General features: G+C 44.9%; 1 protein-coding gene across 1 annotated transcript in view; it reads right to left on the reverse strand.

The window, feature by feature from the left end:
- The window catches only part of tmem178bb (transmembrane protein 178Bb), a 155,705-nt gene that overhangs the window by 31,854 nt on the left and 97,598 nt on the right, over positions 1-26,253 (reverse strand). The gene's annotated exons all lie outside the window — the stretch shown is intronic.

The raw sequence follows: 26,253 nt of genomic DNA on the forward strand, positions 1-26,253 counted from the left end.
GAACAGTCAGACATGACCTCACTGTGAACATTCCTATGAATGGAACAGACAGACATGACCTCACTGTGAACATTCCTATGAATGGAACAGACAACCACATGACCTCACTGTGAACATTCCTATGAATGGAACAGACAGACATGACCTCACTGTGAACATTCCTATGACTGGAACAGACAGACATGACCTCACTGTGAACATTCCTATGAATGGAACAGACAGATATGACCTCACTGTGAACATTCCTATGAATGGAACAGACAGACAGACATGACCTCACTGTGAACATTCCTATGAATGGAACAGACAACCACATGACCTCACTGTGAACATTCCTATGAATGGAACAGACAGACATGACCTCACTGTGAACATTCCTATGACTGGAACAGACAGACATGACCTCACTGTGAACATTCCTATGAATGGAACAGACAGATATGACCTCACTGTGAACATTCCTATGAATGGAACAGACAGACAGACATGACCTCACTGTGAACATTCCTATGAATGGAACAGACAGACATGACCTCACTGTGAACATTCCTATGAATGGAACAGACAGACATGACCTCACTGTGAACATTCCTATGAATGAAACAGACAGACATGACCTCACTGTGAACATTCCTATGACTGGAACAGACAGACATGACCTCACTGTGGACATTCCTATGAATGGAACAGACAGACATGACCTCACTGTGAACATTCCTATGACTGGAACAGACATGACCTCACTGAACATTCCTATGACTGGAACAGACAGACAGACATGACCTCACTGTGAACATTCCTATGAATGGAACAGACAGACATGACCTCACTGTGAACATTCCTATGAATGGAACAGACAGACATGACCTCACTGTGAACATTCCTATGAATGGAACAGACAGACATGACCTCACTGTGAACATTCCTATGTCTGGAACAGACAGACATGACCTCACTGTGAACATTCCTATGAATGGAACAGACAGACATGACCTCACTGTGAACATTCCTATGACTGGAACAGTCAGACATGACCTCACTGTGAACATTCCTATGACTGGAACAGTCAGACACATGACCTCACTGTGAACATTCCTATGAATGGAACAGACATGACCTCACTGTGAACATTCCTATGAATGGAACAGTCAGACATGACCTCACTGTGAACATTCCTATGTCTGGAACAGACAGACATGACCTCACTGTGAACATTCCTATGAATGGAACAGACAGACATGACCTCACTGTGAACATTCCTATGAATGGAACAGACAGACATGACCTCACTGTGAACATTCCTATGACTGGAACAGTCAGACATGACCTCACTGTGAACATTCCTATGACTGGAACAGTCAGACACATGACCTCACTGTGAACATTCCTATGACTGGAACAGTCAGACATGACCTCACTGTGAACATTCCTATGACTGGAACAGTCAGACACATGACCTCACTGTGAACATTCCTATGACTGGAACAGTCAGACACATGACCTCACTGTGAACATTCCTATGAATGGAACAGACAGACATGACCTCACTGTGAACATTCCTATGACTGGAACAGTCAGACATGACCTCACTGTGAACATTCCTATGAATGGAACAGACAGACATGACCTCACTGTGAACATTCCTATGACTGGAACAGTCAGACATGACCTCACTGTGAACATTCCTATGACTGGAACAGTCAGACACATGACCTCACTGTGAACATTCCTATGAATGGAACAGACATGACCTCACTGTGAACATTCCTATGAATGGAACAGTCAGACATGACCTCACTGTGAACATTCCTATGTCTGGAACAGACAGACATGACCTCACTGTGAACATTCCTATGAATGGAACAGACAGACATGACCTCACTGTGAACATTCCTATGAATGGAACAGACAGACATGACCTCACTGTGAACATTCCTATGACTGGAACAGTCAGACATGACCTCACTGTGAACATTCCTATGACTGGAACAGTCAGACACATGACCTCACTGTGAACATTCCTATGAATGGAACAGACAGACATGACCTCACTGTGAACATTCCTATGACTGGAACAGTCAGACATGACCTCACTGTGAACATTCCTATGACTGGAACAGTCAGACACATGACCTCACTGTGAACATTCCTATGAATGGAACAGACATGACCTCACTGTGAACATTCCTATGAATGGAACAGTCAGACATGACCTCACTGTGAACATTCCTATGTCTGGAACAGACAGACATGACCTCACTGTGAACATTCCTATGAATGGAACAGACAGACATGACCTCACTGTGAACATTCCTATGAATGGAACAGACAGACATGACCTCACTGTGAACATTCCTATGACTGGAACAGTCAGACATGACCTCACTGTGAACATTCCTATGACTGGAACAGTCAGACACATGACCTCACTGTGAACATTCCTATGACTGGAACAGTCAGACATGACCTCACTGTGAACATTCCTATGACTGGAACAGTCAGACACATGACCTCACTGTGAACATTCCTATGAATGGAACAGACAGACATGACCTCACTGTGAACATTCCTATGACTGGAACAGTCAGACATGACCTCACTGTGAACATTCCTATGACTGGAACAGTCAGACACATGACCTCACTGTGAACATTCCTATGAATGGAACAGACATGACCTCACTGTGAACATTCCTATGAATGGAACAGTCAGACATGACCTCACTGTGAACATTCCTATGTCTGGAACAGACAGACATGACCTCACTGTGAACATTCCTATGAATGGAACAGACAGACATGACCTCACTGTGAACATTCCTATGAATGGAACAGACAGACATGACCTCACTGTGAACATTCCTATGACTGGAACAGTCAGACATGACCTCACTGTGAACATTCCTATGACTGGAACAGTCAGACACATGACCTCACTGTGAACATTCCTATGACTGGAACAGTCAGACATGACCTCACTGTGAACATTCCTATGACTGGAACAGTCAGACACATGACCTCACTGTGAACATTCCTATGACTGGAACAGTCAGACACATGACCTCACTGTGAACATTCCTATGAATGGAACAGACAGACATGACCTCACTGTGAACATTCCTATGACTGGAACAGTCAGACATGACCTCACTGTGAACATTCCTATGTCTGGAACAGACAGACATGACCTCACTGTGAACATTCCTATGAATGGAACAGACAGACATGACCTCACTGTGAACATTCCTATGACTGGAACAGTCAGACATGACCTCACTGTGAACATTCCTATGACTGGAACAGTCAGACACATGACCTCACTGTGAACATTCCTATGAATGGAACAGACATGACCTCACTGTGAACATTCCTATGAATGGAACAGTCAGACATGACCTCACTGTGAACATTCCTATGTCTGGAACAGACAGACATGACCTCACTGTGAACATTCCTATGAATGGAACAGACAGACATGACCTCACTGTGAACATTCCTATGAATGGAACAGACAGACATGACCTCACTGTGAACATTCCTATGACTGGAACAGTCAGACATGACCTCACTGTGAACATTCCTATGACTGGAACAGTCAGACACATGACCTCACTGTGAACATTCCTATGACTGGAACAGTCAGACATGACCTCACTGTGAACATTCCTATGACTGGAACAGTCAGACACATGTTGGCAAGTATCCGGCCAGTAACCTTCACCTGTCAGCAGCAACAGCTTTCACAGGCCATTCATTCAGAAGGTCACCCATTGGCCCTGTCCAGGCCATTCATTCAGAAGGTCACCCATTGGCCCTGTCCAGGCCATTCATTCAGAAGGTCACCCATTGGCCCTGTCCAGGCCATTCATTCAGAAGGTCACCCATTGGCCCTGTCCAGGCCATTCATTCAGAAGGTCACCCATTGGCCCTGTCCAGGCCATTCATTCAGAAGGTCACCCATTGGCCCTGTCCAGGCCATTCATTCAGAAGGTCACCCATTGGCCCTGTCCAGGCCATTCATTCAGAAGGTCACCCATTGGTTACTTTGATATGTTTAATAACCCAAATTGTGGAATATAATTTATGTAAACTGACATTAATTGGGGAGTACAGTACTCTGTAGTGATGTTATTGAGGAGTACAGTACTCTGTAGTGATGTTATTGAGGAGTACAGTACTCTGTAGTGATGTTATTGAGGAGTACAGTACTCTGTAGTGAGATGTTATTGAGGAGTACAGTACTCTGTAGTGATGTTATTGGGGAGTACAGTACTCTGTAGTGATGTTATTGAGGAGTACAGTACTCTGTAGTGATGTTATTGGGGAGTACAGTACTCTGTAGTGATGTTATTGGGGAGTACAGTACTCTGTAGTGATGTTATTGGGGAGTACAGTACTCTGTAGTGATGTTATTGGGGAGTACAGTACTCTGTAGTGATGTTATTGGGGAGTACAGTACTCTGTAGTGATGTTATTGAGGAGTACAGTACTCTGTAGTGATGTTATTGAGGAGTACAGTACTCTCTGTAGTGATGTTATTGAGGAGTACAGTACTCTGTAGTGATGTTATTGGGGAGTACAGTACTCTGTAGTGATGTTATTGAGGAGTACAGTACTCTGTAGTGAGATGTTATTGAGGAGTACAGTACTCTGTAGTGATGTTATTGAGGAGTACAGTACTCTCTGTAGTGAGATGTTATTGGGGAGTACAGTACTCTGTAGTGATGTTATTGGGGAGTACAGTACTCTCTGTAGTGAGATGTTATTGGGGAGTACAGTACTCTGTAGTGATGTTATTGGGGAGTACAGTACTCTCTGTAGTGAGATGTTATTGGGGAGTACAGTACTCTCTGTAGTGATGTTATTGAGGAGTACAGTACTCTGTAGTGATGTTATTGAGGAGTACAGTACTCTGTAGTGAGATGTTATTGAGGAGTACAGTACTCTGTAGTGATGTTATTGAGGAGTACAGTACTCTCTGTAGTGATGTTATTGAGGAGTACAGTACTCTGTAGTGAGATGTTATTGAGGAGTACAGTACTCTGTAGTGATGTTATTGAGGAGTACAGTACTCTGTAGTGAGATGTTATTGAGGAGTACAGTACTCTGTAGTGATGTTATTGGGGAGTACAGTACTCTGTAGTGATGTTATTGGGGAGTACAGTACTCTGTGTAGTGATGTTATTGAGGAGTACAGTACTCTGTAGTGATGTTATTGAGGAGTACAGTACTCTGTAGTGAGATGTTATTGAGGAGTACAGTACTCTGTAGTGAGATGTTATTGAGGAGTACAGTACTCTCTGTAGTGATGTTATTGGGGAGTACAGTACTCTGTAGTGATGTTATTGGGGAGTACAGTACTCTGTAGTGATGTTATTGGGGAGTACAGTACTCTGTAGTGATGTTATTGGGGAGTACAGTACTCTGTAGTGATGTTATTGAGGAGTACAGTACTCTGTAGTGATGTTATTGAGGAGTACAGTACTCTCTGTAGTGATGTTATTGAGGAGTACAGTACTCTGTAGTGATGTTATTGGGGAGTACAGTACTCTGTAGTGATGTTATTGAGGAGTACAGTACTCTGTAGTGATGTTATTGAGGAGTACAGTACTCTGTAGTGATGTTATTGGGGAGTACAGTACTCTCTGTAGTGAGATGTTATTGGGGAGTACAGTACTCTGTAGTGATGTTATTGGGGAGTACAGTACTCTCTGTAGTGAGATGTTATTGGGGAGTACAGTACTCTCTGTAGTGATGTTATTGAGGAGTACAGTACTCTGTAGTGATGTTATTGAGGAGTACAGTACTCTGTAGTGAGATGTTATTGAGGAGTACAGTACTCTGTAGTGATGTTATTGAGGAGTACAGTACTCTCTGTAGTGATGTTATTGAGGAGTACAGTACTCTGTAGTGAGATGTTATTGAGGAGTACAGTACTCTGTAGTGATGTTATTGAGGAGTACAGTACTCTGTAGTGAGATGTTCTTGAGGAGTACAGTACTCTCTGTAGTGATGTTCTTGAGGAGTACAGTACTCTCTGTAGTGATGTTCTTGAGGAGTACAGTACTCTGTAGTGAGATGTTATTGAGGAGTACAGTACTCTCTGTAGTGATGTTATTGAGGAGTACAGTACTCTCTAGTGAGATGTTCTTGAGGAGTACAGTACTCTCTGTAGTGAGATGTTATTGAGGAGTACAGTACTCTCTGTAGTGATGTTATTGAGGAGTACAGTACTCTCTGTAGTGATGTTATTGAGGAGTACAGTACTCTGTAGTGAGATGTTATTGAGGAGTACAGTACTCTGTAGTGATGTTATTGAGGAGTACAGTACTCTGTAGTGAGATGTTCTTGAGGAGTACAGTACTCTCTGTAGTGAGATGTTATTGAGGAGTACAGTACTCTCTGTAGTGATGTTATTGAGGAGTACAGTACTCTGTAGTGAGATGTTATTGAGGAGTACAGTACTCTGTAGTGATGTTATTGAGGAGTACAGTACTCTGTAGTGAGATGTTATTGAGGAGTACAGTACTCTCTGTAGTGATGTTATTGAGGAGTACAGTACTCTCTGTAGTGATGTTATTGAGGAGTACAGTACTCTGTAGTGAGATGTTATTGAGGAGTACAGTACTCTGTAGTGATGTTATTGAGGAGTACAGTACTCTCTGTAGTGATGTTATTGAGGAGTACAGTACTCTGTAGTGATGTTATTGAGGAGTACAGTACTCTGTAGTGATGTTATTGAGGAGTACAGTACTCTGTAGTGATGTTCTTGGGGAGTACAGTACTCTCTGTAGTGATGTTATTGAGGAGTACAGTACTCTGTAGTGATGTTATTGAGGAGTACAGTACTCTGTAGTGAGATGTACTTGAGGAGTACAGTACTCTGTAGTGAGATGTTATTGAGGAGTACAGTACTCTGTAGTGATGTTATTGGGGAGTACAGTACTCTGTGTAGTGATGTTATTGGGGAGTACAGTACTCTCTGTAGTGATGTTATTGGGGAGTACAGTACTCTCTGTAGTGATGTTATTGGGGAGTACAGTACTCTCTGTAGTGATGTTATTGGGGAGTACAGTACTCTCTGTAGTGATGTTATTGAGGAGTACAGTACTCTCTGTAGTGATGTTATTGGGGAGTACAGTACTCTCTGTAGTGATGTTATTGAGGAGTACAGTACTCTGTAGTGAGATGTTCTTGAGGAGTACAGTACGCTGTAGTGAGATGTTCTTGAGGAGTACAGTACTCTGTAGTGAGATGTTATTTGGGAGTACAGTACTCTGTAGTGAGATGTTATTGGGGAGTACAGTACTCTGTAGTGATGTTCTTGAGGAGTACAGTACTCTGTAGTGAGATGTTCTTGAGGAGTACAGTACTCTGTAGTGATGTTCTTGAGGAGTACAGTACTCTGTAGTGAGATGTTATTGAGGAGTACAGTACTCTGTAGTGATGTTATTGAGGAGTACAGTACTCTGTAGTGATGTTATTGAGGAGTACAGTACTCTGTAGTGATGTTATTGAGGAGTACAGTACTCTGTAGTGATGTTATTGAGGAGTACAGTACTCTGTAGTGAGATGTTATTGAGGAGTACAGTACTCTGTAGTGATGTTATTGAGGAGTACAGTACTCTCTGTAGTGATGTTATTGAGGAGTACAGTACTCTGTAGTGATGTTATTGAGGAGTACAGTACTCTGTAGTGAGATGTTCTTGGGGAGTACAGTACTCTGTAGTGATGTTCTTGAGGAGTACAGTACTCTGTAGTGAGATGTTATTGAGGAGTACAGTACTCTGTAGTGATGTTATTGAGGAGTACAGTACTCTGTAGTGATGTTATTGAGGAGTACAGTACTCTGTAGTGATGTTATTGAGGAGTACAGTACTCTGTAGTGATGTTATTGAGGAGTACAGTACTCTGTAGTGATGTTATTGAGGAGTACAGTACTCTGTAGTGAGATGTTATTGAGGAGTACAGTACTCTGTAGTGATGTTATTGAGGAGTACAGTACTCTCTGTAGTGATGTTATTGAGGAGTACAGTACTCTGTAGTGATGTTATTGAGGAGTACAGTACTCTGTAGTGAGATGTTCTTGGGGAGTACAGTACTCTGTAGTGATGTTATTGAGGAGTACAGTACTCTCTGTAGTGATGTTATTGAGGAGTACAGTACTCTGTAGTGAGATGTTCTTGAGGAGTGCAGTACTCTGTAGTGAGATGTTCTTGAGGAGTGCAGTACTCTGTAGTGAGATTTTCTTGAGGAGTACAGTACTCTGTAGTGAGATGTTATTGAGGAGTACAGTACTCTGTAGTGAGATGTTCTTGAGGAGTGCAGTACTCTGTAGTGAGATGTTCTTGGGGAGTGCAGTACTCTGTAGTGAGATGTTCTTGGGGAGTACAGTACTCTGTAGTGAGATGTTCTTGGGGAGTACAGTACTCTGTAGTGAGATGTTCTTGGGGAGTACAGTACTCTGTAGTGAGATGTTCTTGAGGAGTACAGTACTCTGTAGTGAGATGTTATTGAGGAGTACAGTACTCTGTAGTGATGTTATTGGGGAGTACAGTACTCTGTGTAGTGATGTTATTGGGGAGTACAGTACTCTCTGTAGTGATGTTATTGGGGAGTACAGTACTCTCTGTAGTGATGTTATTGGGGAGTACAGTACTCTCTGTAGTGATGTTATTGGGGAGTACAGTACTCTCTGTAGTGATGTTATTGAGGAGTACAGTACTCTCTGTAGTGATGTTATTGGGGAGTACAGTACTCTCTGTAGTGATGTTATTGAGGAGTACAGTACTCTGTAGTGAGATGTTCTTGAGGAGTACAGTACGCTGTAGTGAGATGTTCTTGAGGAGTACAGTACTCTGTAGTGAGATGTTATTTGGGAGTACAGTACTCTGTAGTGAGATGTTATTGGGGAGTACAGTACTCTGTAGTGATGTTCTTGAGGAGTACAGTACTCTGTAGTGAGATGTTCTTGAGGAGTACAGTACTCTGTAGTGATGTTCTTGAGGAGTACAGTACTCTGTAGTGAGATGTTATTGAGGAGTACAGTACTCTGTAGTGATGTTATTGAGGAGTACAGTACTCTGTAGTGATGTTATTGAGGAGTACAGTACTCTGTAGTGATGTTATTGAGGAGTACAGTACTCTGTAGTGATGTTATTGAGGAGTACAGTACTCTGTAGTGAGATGTTATTGAGGAGTACAGTACTCTGTAGTGATGTTATTGAGGAGTACAGTACTCTCTGTAGTGATGTTATTGAGGAGTACAGTACTCTGTAGTGATGTTATTGAGGAGTACAGTACTCTGTAGTGAGATGTTCTTGGGGAGTACAGTACTCTGTAGTGATGTTCTTGAGGAGTACAGTACTCTGTAGTGAGATGTTATTGAGGAGTACAGTACTCTGTAGTGATGTTATTGAGGAGTACAGTACTCTGTAGTGATGTTATTGAGGAGTACAGTACTCTGTAGTGATGTTATTGAGGAGTACAGTACTCTGTAGTGATGTTATTGAGGAGTACAGTACTCTGTAGTGATGTTATTGAGGAGTACAGTACTCTGTAGTGAGATGTTATTGAGGAGTACAGTACTCTGTAGTGATGTTATTGAGGAGTACAGTACTCTCTGTAGTGATGTTATTGAGGAGTACAGTACTCTGTAGTGATGTTATTGAGGAGTACAGTACTCTGTAGTGAGATGTTCTTGGGGAGTACAGTACTCTGTAGTGATGTTATTGAGGAGTACAGTACTCTCTGTAGTGATGTTATTGAGGAGTACAGTACTCTGTAGTGAGATGTTCTTGAGGAGTGCAGTACTCTGTAGTGAGATGTTCTTGAGGAGTGCAGTACTCTGTAGTGAGATTTTCTTGAGGAGTACAGTACTCTGTAGTGAGATGTTATTGAGGAGTACAGTACTCTGTAGTGAGATGTTCTTGAGGAGTGCAGTACTCTGTAGTGAGATGTTCTTGGGGAGTGCAGTACTCTGTAGTGAGATGTTCTTGGGGAGTACAGTACTCTGTAGTGAGATGTTCTTGGGGAGTACAGTACTCTGTAGTGAGATGTTCTTGGGGAGTACAGTACTCTGTAGTGAGATGTTCTTGAGGAGTACAGTACTCTGTAGTGAGATGTTCTTGGGGAGTACAGTACTCTCTAGTGAGATGTTATTTGGGAGTACAGTACTCTGTAGTGAGATGTTCTTGGGGAGTACAGTACTCTGTAGTGAGATGTTCTTGGGGAGTACAGTACTCTGTAGTGAGATGTTATTTGGGAGTACAGTACTCTGTAGTGAGATGTTATTTGGGAGTACAGTACTCTGTAGTGAGATGTTCTTGGGGAGTACAGTACTCTGTAGTGAGATGTTCTTGAGTAGTACAGTACTCTGTAGTGAGATGTTATTGAGGAGTACAGTACTCTGTAGTGAGATGTTATTTGGGAGTACAGTACTCTGTAGTGAGATGTTATTGAGGAGTACAGTACTCTGTAGTGAGATGTTATTGAGGAGTACAGTACTCTGTAGTGAAATGTTCTTGGGGAGTACAGTACTCTGTAGTGAGATGTTCTTGGGGAGTACAGTACTCTGTAGTGAGATGTTCTTGGGGAGTACAGTACTCTGTAGTGAGATGTTCTTGAGGAGTACAGTACTCTGTAGTGAGATGTTATTGAGGAGTACAGTACTCTGTAGTGAGATGTTATTGGGGAGTACAGTACTCTGTAGTGAGATGTTCTTGGGGAGTACAGTACTCTGTAGTGAGATGTTCTTGGGGAGTACAGTACTCTGTAGTGAGATGTTATTGAGGAGTACAGTACTCTGTAGTGAGATGTTATTTGGGAGTACAGTACTCTGTAGTGAGATGTTCTTGGGGAGTACAGTACTCTGTAGTGAGATGTTCTTGGGGAGTACAGTACTCTGTAGTGAGATATTATTGAGGAGTACAGTACTCTGTAGTGAGATGTTATTAAGGAGTACAGTACTCTGTAGTGAGATGTTCTTGAGGAGTACAGTACTCTGTAGTGAGATGTTCTTGGGGAGTACAGTACTCTGTAGTGAGATGTTCTTGGGGAGTACAGTACTCTGTAGTGAGATGTTCTTGAGGAGTACAGTACTCTGTAGTGAGATGTTCTTGGGGAGTACAGTACTCTGTAGTGAGATGTTCTTGGGGAGTACAGTACTCTGTAGTGAGATGTTCTTGAGGAGTACAGTACTCTGTAGTGAGATGTTCTTGGGGAGTACAGTACTCTGTAGTGAGATGTTCTTGAGGAGTACAGTACTCTGTAGTGAGATGTTATTGAGGAGTACAGTACTCATTTCCCTTGTTAAGCCTTGGTCCTAATTCCTATTCCTCCGGAGTAGCAAAATGTAATAATAAAGTAGTTTTAATCAAGTGTGATGGTTGACTAGTTTTATGAAGCTGAGGATTCTGGGATAGTGCTGATGGTGGAACTCTGTGACAGCTAATCAGTCAGCGGTGGGCGGCGAGCACGCCGTGACATCATTAAAGCGTCCGTTTAGCATGACGCCCGTATAATGGCAGTCGTTTCCGTCTAGCCGCCGCGGGCACCACACACACACACACACACACACACACACACACACACACACACACACACACACACACACACACACAAGCTGCCTGTGTGATAAAAGGAGACAGGCGACTCAGCACTTTAGTGAGAGTTTTAAATCTGTTGCAGGGAGAAGAGAGACAACTATAATGATGTCATTGATGCACTGCTGCTTGTGACAGTGGGACAAGCACATTAGGACTGAGAAGCAAATTATGCTGAGTCATGAGAGAGAGAGAGAGAGAGATATAATGTACTAGTCTATGAGGTTGGACGAGAATGAGTTTGGACGAGAATGAGTTTGGGCGAGAATGAGGTTGGGCGAGAATGAGGTTGGGCGAGAATGAGGTTGGGCGAGAATGAGGTTGGGCGAGAATGAGGCTGGGCGAGAATGAGGCTGGGCGAGAATGAGGCTGGGCGAGAATGAGGCTGGGCGAGAATGAGGCTGGGCGAGAATGAGGCTGGGCGAGAATGAGGCTGGGCGAGAATGAGGCTGGGCGAGAATGAGTGTGTGAGAATGAGGTTGTGTGAGAATGAGGTTGGGCGAGAATGAAGTTGTGTGTGAGAGCACTGTGACTGCCTCTGAACAGCTGTCTCTTCTCTATCTCTCTGTCTCCCCGTGGCTCTGTCTGTTTGTCTCTATCTGTCTCTCTTAATTTAATTCAATTTAAGGGCTTTATTGGCATGGGAAACATATGTTAACATTGTCAATGCAAAGAGGATAATAAACTATACAAATTGACAGTAAACATTACACTCACAAAATTTCCAAAAGAATAAAGACATTTCAAATGTAATATTATGTGCAAATCTCTCTCTCTCTGTTTCTCTGTCTCTCTCTCTGTCTCTCTCTCTCTCTGTCTCTGTCTCTCTCTCTCTCTCTGTCTCTGTCTCTGTCTCTGTCTCTCTCTCTCTCTCTGTCTCTCTGTCTCTCTGTCTCTCTGTCTCTCTCTGTCTCTCTCTCTCTCTCTCTCTCTCTCTCTGTCTCTGTCTCTCTCTCTCTCTCTCTCTCTCTCTCTCTCTCTCTCTCTCTCTGTCTCTCTCTCTCTCTCTCTCTCTCTCTCTCTCTCTCTCTCTCTCTCTCTCTCTCTCTCTCTCTGTCTCTGTCTCTGTCTCTGTCTCTCTCTCTCTCTCTCTCTCTCTCTCTGTCTCTCTCTCTGTGTCTCTCTCTCTCTCTCTCTCTCTCTCTCTCTCTCTCTCTCTCTCTCTCTCTCTCTCTTCCCCCCCCCCCCCTTTTACCTCATAGTCTTAAATTGGTTTACCCACCATCTGTGACGCGATACTGCCTGTCCTGGATGAATGATAAAACATAAAATGTACACAGAGAGAACTGATGAAGGAAAACTAAACATACAAAAACACAAGACCTAGAGGTGGTGAAGACTACGACACGTACAAACAGGACTGAGCCTGTGTCCCAAATGGCACCCTTATCCCTATTACCACATAGGGCGATAGGGTGGGATTTGTGATGCAACAGCCTGTAGCATACTGTAGACGTTGTCACCCACACAGAATACCAGCTGAGACGGGGAGAACTCGTATGTCTGAGTCAGAATATACACAGGTTCAGGGGAAGGTTAGGCTGTGGAGAGATGAGACTAATGAATAATGGAGAAGTACATTAACATGGAGGGACTTACTCATAGAGAGGAGGAGGAGGAGGGGGGAGGGGAGTAGGAAGGGAGGAGGAGGGGAGAAGGAGGGGAGGAGAAGGAGGAGGGGAGAAGGAGGAGGGGAGAAGGAGGAGGGGAGAAGGAGAGGAGGGGTGAAGGAGAGGAGGGGGGAGGGGAGTAGGAAGGAAGAAGGAGGAGGGGATAAAGAGGAGGGGAGAAGGAGGAGGAGGGGAAAAGGAGGAGGAGGGGAGAAGGAAAGGAGGAGGGGAGAAGAAGGAGGAGGGGAGAAGGAGGTGACCATCCTGATTCAGATGACCATCCTACCCGCGCTAGATTACGGAGACGTAATTTATAGATCAGCAGGTAAGGGTGCTCTCGAGCAGCTAGATGTTCTTTACCATTTTACCATCAGATTTGCCACCAATACTCCTTATTGGACACATCACTCTATAGCCTGGTCGATGCTTATTCATAAAACCCTCTTAGTCCTCACTCCCCTCTATCTGAGATATCTACTGCAGCCCTCATCCTCCACATACAACACCGGTTCTGCCAGTCACATTCTGTTAAAGGTCCCCAAAGCACAAACATCCCTGAGTCACTCCTCTTTTCAGTTCGCTGCAGCCAGCGACTGGAACGAGCTGCAACAAACACTCGCAGTTTTATCTCCGTGTCTCCGTGTTACCGTGTTGTGCTGCTACCGTGTTGTGTTGCTACCGTGTTGTGTTGCTACCGTGTTGTGCTGCTACCGTGTTGTGCTGCTACCGTGTTGTGCTGCTACCGTGTTGTGTTGCTACCGTGTTGTGTTGCTACCGTGTTGTGTTGCTACCGTGTTGTGCTGCTACCGTGTTGTGTTGCTACCGTGTTGTGCTGCTACCGTGTTGTGTTGCTACCGTGTTGTGCTGCTACCGTGTTGTGTTGCTACCGTGTTGTGCTGCTACCGTGTTGTGCTGCTACCGTGTTGTGTTGCTACCGTGTTGTGCTGCTACCGTGTTGTGTTGCTACCGTGTTGTGCTGCTACCGTGTTGTGTTGCTACCGTGTTGTGTTGCTACCGTGTTTTGTTGCTACCGTGTTGTTGTTTTCGGTCACACACACACACACACACACAGGTTGGAAAGGTTGGAATCAGTGTATTTGGGGCAGATGCTAGTGGCAGAAGAGAAGTTTCCAGAATCAAAGAGCGTGATGTCACACGGAGAGATGAGGAGCTCGTCATCTCTCCAAACTGCACACGCACACAAACACACACACAGACACAGACACACACACACACACACACACACACACACAGACACACACACACACACACACACACACACACACACACACACACACACACACGTCAGTGGAGATCAACTCTCCAACCAAACCACAGTTGACTGATTCAGCTGCTTCTGCCAACCTGAATACACCCAGGTGTTCACCCTACTGAATACACCCAGGTATTCGCCCTACTGAATACACCCAGGTGTTCACCCTACTGAATACACCCAGGTGTTCACCCTACTGAATACACCCAGGTATTCACCCTACTGAATACACCCAGGTATTCGCCCTACTGAATACACCCAGGTATTCACCCTACTGAATACACCCAGGTATTCACCCTACTGAATACACCCAGGTATTCACCCTACAGAATACACCCAGGTATTCACCCTACAGAATACACCCAGGTATTCACCCTACAGAATACACCCAGGTATTCACCCTACTGAATACATCCAGGTATTCACCCTACTGAATACACCCAGGTGTTCACCCTACTGAATACACCCAGGTGTTCACCCTACTGAATACACCCAGGTGTTCACCCTACTGAATACACCCAGGTGTTCACCCTACTGAATACACCCAGGTGTTCACCCTACTGAATACACCCAGGTATTATCCCTACTGAATACACCCAGGTGTTCACCCTACTGAATACATCCAGGTGTTCACCCTACTGAATACATCCAGGTATTCACCCTACTGAATACACCCAGGTGTTCACCCTACTGAATACACCCAGGTGTTCACCCTACAGAATACACCCAGGTGTTCACCCTACTGAATACACCCAGGTGTTCACCCTACTGAATACACCCAGGTGTTCACCCTACTGAATACACCCAGGTGTTCACCCTACAGAATACACCCAGGTATTCACCCTACTGAATACACCCAGGTGTTCACCCTACTGAATACACCCAGGTATTCACCCTACTGAATACACCCAGGTATTCACCCTACTGAATACACCCAGGTGTTCACCCTACTGAATACACCCAGGTGTTCACCCTACTGAATACACCCAGGTGTTCACCCTACTGAATACATCCAGGTGTTCACCCTACTGAATAGACCCAGGTGTTCACCCTACTGAATACACCCAGGTGTTCACCCTACTGAATAGACCCAGGTGTTCACCCTACTGAATACATCCAGGTATTCACCCTACTGAATACACCCAGGTGTTCACCCTACTGAATACACCCAGGTGTTCACCCTACTGAATACATCCAGGTATTCACCCTACTCCCTAAATGGAGCACTACTGTTGACCAGAGCTCTACGGGGTTATTACATGGGCCAAACTGTCCTGACCAAATCAACATATTTAACATGGGCCAAACTGTCCTGACCAAGTCAACAATTAGTTCTCCTCAGGCTGAGGTTGGACTAAAATAGAGCCAATATAATACTGTTTCACTCAGTCCCAAATGGGACCCTATTCCCTATATAGTGCACTACTATAGACCAGAGCCCTATTCCCTATATAGTGCACTACTTTAGACAAGAGCCCTATTCCCTATATAGTACACTACTTTTGACCAGGGCCCTATTCCCTATATAGTGCACTACTTTAGACCAGAGCCCTATTCCCTATATAGTGCACTACTTTAGACCAGAGCCCTATTCCCTATATAGTGCACTACTATAGACCAGGGCCCTATTCCCTACATAGTGCACTACTTTAGACCAGAGCCATATTCCCTATATAGTGCACTACTATAGACCAGAGCCCTATTCCCTATATAGTGCACTACTTTAGACCAGAGCCCTATTCCCTATATAGTGCACTACTTTAGACCAGGGCCCTATTCCCTATATAGTACACTACTTTAGACCAGAGCCCTATTCCCTATATAGTACACTACTTTATACCAGAGCCATATTCCCTATATAGTGCACTACTTTAGACCAGAGCCCTATTCCCTATATAGTGCACTACTTTAGACCAGAGCCCTATTCCCTATATAGTGCACTACTTTAGACCAGAGCCCTATTCCCTATATAGTGCACTACTTTAGACCAGGGCCCTATTCCCTATATAGTGCACTACTTTAGACCAGGGCCCTATTCCCTATATAGTACACTACTTTAGACCAGACCCTTATGGACCCAAATGTAGTGTACTATACAGGGAATAGGGTGAGTCCTGGTCTAATGTAGTGTACTATACAGGGACTAGGGTGAGTCCTGGTCTAATGTAGTGTACTATACAGGGAATAGGGTGAGTCCTGGTCTAATGTAGTGTACTATACAGGGAATAGGGTGAGTCCTGGTCTAATGTAGTGTACTATATAGGGAATAGGGTGGGTCCTGGTCTAATGTAGTGTACTATATAGGGAATAGGGTGAGTCCTGGTCTAATGTAGTGTACTATATAGGGAATAGGGTGAGTCCTGGTCTAATGTAGTGTACTATACAGGGAATAGAGTGAGTCCTGGTCTAATGTAGTGTACTATATAGGGAATAGGGTGAGTCCTGGTCTAATGTAGTGTACTATACAGGGAATAGGGTGAGTCCTGGTCTAATGTAGTGTACTATACAGGGAATAGGGTGAGTCCTGGTCTAATGTAGTGTACTATATAGGGAATAGGGTGGGTCCTGGTCTAATGTAGTGTACTATACAGGGAATAGGGTGGGTCCTGGTCTAATGTAGTGTACTATATAGGGAATAGGGTGAGTCCTGGTCTAATGTAGTGTACTATACAGGGAATAGGGTGAGTCCTGGTCTAATGTAGTGTACTATATAGGGAACAGGGTGAGTCCTGGTCTAATGTAGTGTACTATACAGGGAATAGGGTGAGTCCTGGTCTAATGTAGTGTACTATATAGGGAATAGGGTGAGTCCTGGTCTAATGTAGTGTACTATATAGGGAATAGGGTGAGTCCTGGTCTAATGTAGTGTACTATAAAGGGAACAGGGTGCCATTTGGTTAGCAGCCTGAGTTACCCTCTGACTTTTCCTTTTAAAGCTCTGCTATTCAAAACGCTGAAACTTTAATTAAAGTGTGTTTTGTAAACGGAGCGACGGAGACTCTGCTACGCGGTGGCTCTGAGAGATAAGAGGAGAACAGAGTGTTCCTACACACACACACACACACACACACACACACACACACACACACACACACACACACACACACACACACACACACACACACACACACACACAGGGCTCTGAGAGATAAGAGGAGAACAGAGTGTTCCTATACACACACACACACACACACACACAGGTTTCTGAGAGATAAGAGGAGAACAGAGTGTTCCTACACACACACACACACACACACACAGGGCTCTGAGAGATAAGAGGAGAACAGAGTGTTCCTACACACACACACACACACACACACACAGGGTGTCTCATCCTTAGGATATAAATGTGATATAGTGTGCGTCTGTCTCCTGCTCTGTTATATACAGAAGGTTTATAAACTCCGGACTGGCGAGGAGAGCCTGTTAGTCAGGTCTGTTCCTCTGTCGTCCAATTCCTTATCAGCACTGAGCACGTGGCCGACGTAGAGACGGGCAGCCGAGGTCGTCTCTCCTTCCTAGTCAGACCACAAGGTAATCTCTCCTTCCTGGTCAGACCACAAGGTCATCTCTCCTTCCTGGTCAGACCACAAGGTCATCTCTCCTTCCTGGTCAGACCACAAGGTCATCTCTCCTTCCTGGTCAGACCACAAGGTCATCTCTCCTTCCAGGTCAGACCACAAGGTCATCTCTCCTTCCAGGTCAGACCACAAGGTCATCTCTCCTTCCAGGTCAGACCACAAGGTCATCTCTCCTTCCAGGTCAGACCACAACACAGACAGCACAAGACAATTGCTTGGCTATTATTTACAGTAGTTTTCCTGGACGACACAGAGTTGCATCATGTTGTGAATAACAACGCAATAGATTAAGAGACAGGATTACACTGTGCTGTGGTTGACAGACACTGTGCTAAAAAGGGAGTTGGGCAACAGACACTACTGTATATAAGACTATCCAGTCTTTGATGGTCTGCACATCTCCCAGAGTGTGGCTTTAATCCCAGTCAGATTGTATCTCAGGCAGTGAGAGAAGGGAAGATAATCCCAGTCAGATTGTATCTCAGGCAGTGAGAGAAGAGAAGATAATCCGGGTCAGATTGTATCTCAGGCAGTGAGAGAGGGGAAGATAATCCCAGTCAGATTGTATCTCAGGCAGTGAGAGAGGGGAAGATAATCCCAGTCAGATTGTATCTCAGGCAGTGAGAGAGGGGAAGATAATCCCAGTCAGTTTGTATCTCAGGCAGTGAGAGAGGGGAAAATAATCCCAGTCAGATTGTATCTCAGGCAGTGAGAGAGGGGAAGATAATCCCAGTCAGATTGTATCTCAGGCAGTGAGAGAGGAGAAGATAATCCCGGTCAGATTGTATCTCAGGCAGTGAGAGAGGGGAAGATAATCCCAGTCAGATTGTATCTCAGGCAGAGAGAGAAGAGAAGAGGTGACATTCTCAAACATTGGTTCCAGCAGATCGCCTGACCTCGACAGCCTCCCACCCGCAATTCTGTTATATCGCCACCGGCAACGTAACGACAGGTGTCGCACACGGTCAGCTCTCGCCCTGCATCATTAAACCAATCAGCAGAAGCACGGGAGGTCTAATGCCCCGCGGGGCGGTGAAGGACTTGACATGGCAGGAGGTGGCAGAGAGCAGGAGAGACGAAGAGAGAAAGTGAAAGGCTGAGAAAAGCAAACGCTTAACACTCGGTGTGAATCCCATATGGCACCATATATAGTACACTACTTTAGATAGGGCCCTATTCCCTATATAGTACAAGCCTATAGACCAGAGCCCTATTCCCTATATAGTGCACTACTTTAGATAGGGCCCTATTCCCTATATAGTACACTACTTTAGACCAGAGCCCTATTCCCTATATAGTGCACTACTTTAGACCAGAGCCCTATTCCCTATATAGTACACTACTATAGACCAGAGCCCTATTCCCTATATAGTGCACTACTTTAGACCAGAGCCTTATTCCCTATATAGTACACTACTTTAGACCAGAGCCCTATTCCCTCTATAGTACACTACTTTAGACCAGAGCCCTATTCCCTATATAGTACACTACTTTAGACCAGAGCCCTATTCCCTATATAGTACACTACTATAGACCAGAGCCCTATTCCCTATATAGTACACTACTTTAGACCAGAGCCCTATTCCCTATATAGTGCACTACTTTAGACCAGAGCCTTATTCCCGATATAGTACACTACTTTAGACCAGAGCCCTATTCCCTATATAGTGCACTACTTTAGACCAGAGCCCTATTCCCTATATAGTGCACTACTTTAGACCAGAGCCCTATTCCCTATATAGTACACTACTTTAGACCAGACCCTTATTCCCTATATAGTACACTACTTTAGACCAGAGCCTTATTCCCTATATAGTACACTACTTTAGACCAGAGCCCTATTCCCTATATAGTGCACTACTTTAGACCAGAGCCTTATTCCCTATATAGTACACTACTTTAGACCAGAGCCCTATTCCCTCTATAGTACACTACTTTAGACCAGAACCCTATTCCCTATATAGTGCACTACCTTAGACCAGAGCCCAATTCCCTATATAGCACACTACCTTAGACCAGAGCCCTATTCCCTATATAGTGCACTACCTTAGACCAGAGCCCAGTCAGTCTGAATCTGACAGCCATGTCTCTCACTTGGGCAGTGGGCACTACTCACCACTACTCACCACTACTCACCACTACTCACCACTACTCACCACTACTCACCACTAGTCCCAGCTACTCACCACTACTCACCACTACTCACCACTAGTCACCACTAGTCACCACTAGTTACCACTACTCACCGCTACTCACCACTAGTCCCAGCTACTCACCACTAGTCACCACTACTCACCACTACTCACCGCTACTCACCACTAGTCCCAGCTACTCACCACTACTCACCACTAGTCACCACTAGTCACCACTAGTCACCACTACTCACCACTACTCACCACTACTTACCACTAGTCACCACTAGTTACCACTACTCACCACTAGTCACCACTACTCACCACTACTCACCGCTACTCACCACTAGTCACCATTACCCACCACTACTCACCACTACTCACCACTACTCACCACTACTCACCACTACTCACCGCTACTCACCACTAGTCCCAGCTACTCACCACTACTCACCACTACTCACCACTACTCACCACTACTCACCACTACTCACCACTAGTCACCACTAGTCCCAGCTACTCACCACTAGTCACCACTACTCACCACTACTCACCGCTACTCACCACTAGTCACCACTAGTCACCACTACTCACCACTACTCACCACTAGTCACCACTAGTCCCAGCTACTCACCACTAGTCACCACTACTCACCACTAGTCACCGCTACTCACCACTACTCACCACTAGTCCCAGCTACTCACCACTACTCACCACTACTCACCACTACTCACCACTACTCACCACTAGTCCCAGCTACTCACCACTACTCACCACTACTCACCACTAGTCCCAGCTACTCACCACTACTCACCACTAGTCACCGCTACTCACCACTACTCACCACTAGTCACCACTAGTCCCAGCTACTCACCACTACTCACCACTAGTCACCGCTACTCACCACTACTCACCACTACTCACCACTAGTCCCAGCTACTCACCACTAGTCCCAGCTACTCACCACTACTCACCACTACTCACCACTACTCACCACTAGTCACCGCTACTCACCACTACTCACCACTACTCACCACTAGTCACCGCTACTCACCACTACTCACCACTAGTCCCAGCTACTCAACACTAGTCACCACTACTCACCACTAGTCACCGCTACTCACCACTAGTCACCATTACCCACCACTAGTCACCACTACTCACCACTAGTCACCGCTACTCACCACTACTCACCACTAGTCCCAGCTACTCAACACTAGTCACCACTACTCACCACTAGTCACCACTACTCACCACTAGTCACCGCTACTCACCACTAGTCACCATTACCCACCACTAGTCACCACTAGTCACCACTAGTCACCGCTGCTCACCACTAGTCACCATTACCCACCACTAGTCACCGCTGCTCACCACTAGTCACCATTATCCACCACTAGTCACCACTAGTCACCGCTGCTCACCACTAGTCACCATTACCCACCATTACTCACCACTACTCACCACTAGTCACCGCTACTCACCACTAGTCACCATTACCCACCATTACTCACCACTAGTCACCACTACTCACCACTAGTCACCACTAGTCACCACTACTCACCACTACTCACCACTACTCACCACTAGTCACCACTACTCACCACTACTCACCACTACTCACCACTAGTCACCACTAGTCACCACTACTCACCACTACTCACCACTACTCACCACTAGTCACCACTACTCACCACTACTCACCACTAGTCACCGCTACTCACCACTAGTCACCATTACCCACCACTAGTCACCACTACTCACCACTAGTCACCGCTACTCACCACTACTCACCACTAGTCCCAGCTACTCAACACTAGTCACCACTACTCACCACTAGTCACCACTACTCACCACTAGTCACCGCTACTCACCACTAGTCACCATTACCCACCACTAGTCACCACTAGTCACCACTAGTCACCGCTGCTCACCACTAGTCACCATTACCCACCACTAGTCACCGCTGCTCACCACTAGTCACCATTACCCACCACTAGTCACCACTAGTCACCACTAGTCACCGCTGCTCACCACTAGTCACCATTACCCACCATTACTCACCACTACTCACCACTAGTCACCGCTACTCACCACTAGTCACCATTACCCACCATTACTCACCACTAGTCACCACTACTCACCACTAGTCACCACTAGTCACCACTACTCACCACTACTCACCACTACTCACCACTAGTCACCACTACTCACCACTACTCACCACTACTCACCACTAGTCACCACTAGTCACCACTACTCACCACTACTCACCACTACTCACCACTAGTCACCACTACTCACCACTACTCACCACTAGTCACCGCTACTCACCACTAGTCACCATTACCCACCACTAGTCACCACTAGTCACCACTAGTCACCGCTGCTCACCACTAGTCACCATTACCCACCACTAGTCACCGCTGCTCACCACTAGTCACCATTACCCACCACTAGTCACCACTAGTCACCACTAGTCACCGCTGCTCACCACTAGTCACCATTACCCACCATTACTCACCACTACTCACCACTAGTCACCGCTACTCACCACTAGTCACCATTACCCACCATTACTCACCACTAGTCACCACTACTCACCACTAGTCACCACTACTCACCACTACTCACCACTACTCACCACTAGTCACCACTACTCACCACTACTCACCACTACTCACCACTAGTCACCACTAGTCACCACTACTCACCACTACTCACCACTACTCACCACTACTCACCACTAGTCACCACTACTCACCACTACTCACCACTAGTCACCACTAGTCACCACTAGTCACCACTACTCACCACTAGTCACCACTAGTCACCACTACCCACCACTAGTCACCGCTACTCACCACTAGTCACCACTAGTCACCACTACTCACCACTACTCACCACTACCCACCACTAGTCCCAGCTACTCACCACTACTCACCACTACTCACCACTACTCACCACTACTCACCACTACTCACCACTAGTCACTGTTAGCTGGAATACAACGCCTACCCATAAACCCCATTCATATAAAGAGAAACAAGCCTCCTCAAACAGAACAGGGTGTTGTAAAGCCGATATGGCCCTAACTGGACGTCTGGCTGTGTTTTATGTCCTGTGTCGTCACTATTGTTTGGTCTGGCTAACGGTTATTGTTTATAAACACTCAGGGATTAACTTCTAGCCACCCTGCTGAGTGGTTGAGGAGAAGGCAGTGTGTGTCAATGTGTTCATAAACCTGTACACATCAATGTGTCATCATTGTGCAGTGTTTAGGAGTTCAGTATGACACCATTAGACAGATGGGGGTAAGGGTGGAGGCATAATTTAGCCCAGGCCCGCCCACTGGAGAGTCAGACCCGCCCACTGGAGAGTCAGGCCCGCCCACTGGAGAGAAACACATTGAATAACAGGTAGTCCTTACTGCTATTAGCCAATAGAAACACATTGTCCTTACTGCTATTAGCCAATAGAAACACATTGTCCTTACTGCTATTAGCCAATAGAAACACATTGAATAACAGATAGTCCTTACTGCTATTAGCCAATAGAAACACATTGAATAACAGATAGTCCTTACTGCTATTAGCCAATAGAAACACATTGAATAACAGATAGTCCTTACTGCTATTAGCCCATAGAAACACATTGAATAACAGATAGTCCTTACTGCTATTAGCCAATAGAAACACATTGAATAACAGATAGTCCTTACTGCTATTAGCCCATAGAAACACATTGAATAACAGATAGTCCTTACTGCTATTAGCCAATAGAAACACATTGAATAACAGATAGTCCTTACTGCTATTAGCCAATAGAAACACATTGAATACCAGACAGTCCTTACTGCTATTAGCCAATAGAAACACATTGAATAACAGATAGTCCTTACTGTTATTAGCCAATAGAAACACATTGTCCTTACTGCTATTAGCCAATAGAAACACATTGAATAACAGATAGTCCTTACTGCTATTAGAAACACATTGAATAACAGATTCATAGGCCCCACAAAACATCTAAAGGAAGTGTCTGTTTTATATCTGAGAGAAGAAGAAAGATCACTAAACATGTATTTACATCTAAAGGAAGTTTGTTCTGAAGTGTCTGTTTTTTTATCTGAGAGAAGAAGAAAGATCACTAAACATGTATTTACATCTAAAGGAAGTTTGTTCTGAAGTGTCTGTTTTATATCTGAGAGAAGAAGAAAGATCAGGAAACATATATTTCTGTGTATTTAACCCCTTACGTTTGGAACCTAACAGTCTCCATATGTGCTTCCATTCATTTTTCCAACTGGTACAGGGGACCTTCAGACCCGTGTTGAGAGGCCTGTGGGCATCGTAGAGCAAAACAACCAACACGTACGTGTTCCTGAGAGTCTCATCTTTCCGTTCGGATGCTACGCACGTTTTTGTGAGAAGATTAGATTTTCGGGACCATAAAATCGTCCCTGGCTTTTCTGACACACCGGCCCACCTGTTCTTCTCCAGACCCACTACCCACTCATTAACTGTTCCTCATTAACTGTTCCTCAGCGCCCCCATTATCAGTTCCATTATTAGTTCCATTATGAGTTCCATTATTAGTTCCATTATTAGTTCCATTATTAGTTCCATTATGAGTTCCATTATGAGTTCCATTATGAGTTCCATTATGAGTTCCATTATGAGTTCCATTATGAGTTCCATTATGAGTTCCATTATGAGTTCCATTATGAGTTCTATTATGAGTTCTATTATGAGTTCCATTATGAGTTCCATTATGAGTTCCATTATGAGTTCCATTATGAGTTCCATCATGAGTTCCATTATTAGTTCCATTATTAGTTTCATTATTAGTTCCATTATTAGTTTCATTATTAGTTACATTTTTAGTTACATTTTTAGTTCTATTTTTAGTTCCAATCATTTTGTGTAAATAGTTTTTTTTTTGGGGGGGGGGGGCATCTGGCATTTGCCAGAATTGCCCGATAGCCAGTCCATGCCTATCACCACTATACGCAGTGTATTCTCCATGTCCTATCTCCAGCCCTGTACGAACTGTACAGAGTGATTTCAACATCTCAGCCAAACTACCTCTCCCCTAGAGGCATCCACAGAACATGGATCACACCAGGGGAAAACGCATTGGCCACCAAGAGAACTGTCCAGCCAGGGCTGTAATAATCCAATGAGCCGAGCCCCTTTCACTCTCACAGGAAGTGGATATGTCAACTGGGGGTGGGAGGCAGGAGGTGGTGATTCATCATGCAGCAGCACCTGCTGTGTCTGGCTGGAGAGAGGAGAGGGTGTGAAGCAGAGATATTCAACTCTCATACTACCAGAACGATGTGCTGTCTACCCTGGCTTTGGTGGACTGTATAGAGGAGAGGGTGTGAAGCAGAGATATTCAACTCTCATACTACCAGAACAATGTGCTGTCTACCCTGGCTTTGGTGGACTGTAGAGAGGAGAGGGTGTGAAGCAGAGATATTCAACTCTCATACTACCAGAACGATGTACTGTCTACCCTAGCTTTGGTGGACTGTAGAGAGGAGAGGGGTGTGAAGCAGAAATATTAAACTCTCATACTACCAGAACGATGTGCTGTCTACCCTAGCTTTGGTGGACTGTAGAGAGGAGAGGGGTGTGAAGCAGAGATATTCAACTCTCATACTACCAGAACAATGTGCTGTCTACCCTGGCTTTGGTGGACTGTAGAGAGGAGAGGGGTGTGAAGCAGAGATATTAAACTCTCATACTACCAGAACGATGTGCTGTCTACCCTGGCTTTGGTGGACTGTAGAGAGGTGAGGGTGTGAAGCAGTGGTATTCAGAGGTGGCAGAATCCTCCCTCCATTTTAGTAAAAAAGGAAGTTAGAAAGAGAAAGGTCTATTTTCAGCAGGAAAGGAAACGTGGGGGATTATCCTCCAGTAAGAGGACAGATATAGAGCAGAATTTATTTTGTTAAGTAGCTGGAGCATCAAGTAGTAGGAAGTAGGAAAGCTGTAGCCACACACCAGCGTCTTTTCTAATCCACGCCTTGCCTCGCTGTCTCCATGGA

This window comes from Oncorhynchus mykiss, chromosome 15 (genome assembly GCF_057628025.1).
Source record: "Oncorhynchus mykiss isolate SJ-2025 chromosome 15, ASM5762802v1, whole genome shotgun sequence".
NCBI classification, from domain to species: domain Eukaryota; kingdom Metazoa; phylum Chordata; class Actinopteri; order Salmoniformes; family Salmonidae; genus Oncorhynchus; species Oncorhynchus mykiss.